Source organism: Chroicocephalus ridibundus, unplaced genomic scaffold (genome assembly GCF_963924245.1).
Source record: "Chroicocephalus ridibundus unplaced genomic scaffold, bChrRid1.1 SCAFFOLD_239, whole genome shotgun sequence".
Lineage (NCBI taxonomy): Eukaryota > Metazoa > Chordata > Aves > Charadriiformes > Laridae > Chroicocephalus > Chroicocephalus ridibundus.
In genome coordinates this window covers 108,814-110,390 of record NW_026961248.1, presented here as the reverse complement: position 1 = coordinate 110,390, position 1,577 = coordinate 108,814, and positions in this window count along the sequence as shown.

The following is a 1,577-nucleotide window of genomic DNA, read 5'->3' as shown; positions in this document are numbered from 1 at the left end:
TGGCACTTTCCCTGTAGGAGATACCGCAAGACGTTTGTGTAGATTGGGCACAGCGCTCTGCAGGGTGTTAGCAGAGACTTTCCCGGGACAGTGAAACCCTATGTCAGAGACACTGAGAAGAAGCCCCAATGTTCCCTCCAGGCACTTTCAGTGTGGGTGCCTTCTCCACGTGGTTCCTGGTTTCCCTGCAGCGCTGAAGAGAATGTTAGCAAAGAGGTAACCGGGACAGTGAAAACAGTACTCAAAGACAGGGAGAGCAAGCTCTCTCTTGGCACTTTGGATGTGGGACATACAGCGAGATGTTTGCTGCTTTTGCGTTTGGCTGTTGGGAGATTTACAGCACAAAGATATCTAGTTGATTTGAAGCAGTTCCGAGAAAGTCTAAACATAATCGCCACTTCTCCCTCCTGGCACTTTCCATGTGGGAGATATAGCAGGATGTATCTTGGTTTTGAGGACAACTCAATGGACAGTGTAGGGAGAAAAGTTCCTGGCTCCTTGAATGCCGTTCCTGGAGACACTGCGATCAATGTGGGAGATATGTCAAGATGTGTGTTTGTTTTGAGGACGGCTCTCTGGAGAGTCTTAGCAAAGAGGTCACAGGGATAATCAGAGCAATTCTCAGAGACACTGAGAACAAGCTCGACAATTCCCTCCTGGCACTTTCCCTGTAGGAGATACCGCAAGACGTTTGTGTAGATTGGGCACAGCGCTCTGCAGGGTGTTAGCAGAGACTTTCCCGGGACAGTGAAACCCTATGTCAGAGACACTGAGAAGAAGCCCCAATGTTCCCTCCAGGCACTTTCAGTGTGGGTGCCTTCTCCACGTGGTTCCTGGTTTCCCTGCAGCGCTGAAGAGAATGTTAGCAAAGAGGTAACCGGGACAGTGAAAACAGTACTCAAAGACAGGGAGAGCAAGCTCTCTCTTGGCACTTTGGATGTGGGACATACAGCGAGATGTTTGCTGCTTTTGCGTTTGGCTGTTGGGAGATTTACAGCACAAAGATATCTAGTTGATTTGAAGCAGTTCCGAGAAAGTCTAAACATAATCGCCACTTCTCCCTCCTGGCACTTTCCATGTGGGAGATATAGCAGGATGTATATTGGTTTTGAGGACAACTCCATGGACAGTGTAGGGAGAAAAGTTCCTGGCTCCTTGAATGCCGTTCCTGGAGACACTGCGATCAATGTGGGAGATATGTCAAGATGTGTGTTTGTTTTGAGGACGGCTCTCTGGAGAGTCTTAGCAAAGAGGTCACAGGGATAATCAGAGCAATTCTCAGAGACACTGAGAACAAGCTCGACAATTCCCTCCTGGCACTTTCCCTGTAGGAGATACCGCAAGACGTTTGTGTAGATTGGGCACAGCGCTCTGCAGGGTGTTAGCAGAGACTTTCCCGGGACAGTGAAACCCTATGTCAGAGACACTGAGAAGAAGCCCCAATGTTCCCTCCAGGCACTTTCAGTGTGGGTGCCTTCTCCACGTGGTTCCTGGTTTCCCTGCAGCGCTGAAGAGAATGTTAGCAAAGAGGTAACCGGGACAGCGAAAACAGTACTCAAAGACAGGGAGAGCAAGCT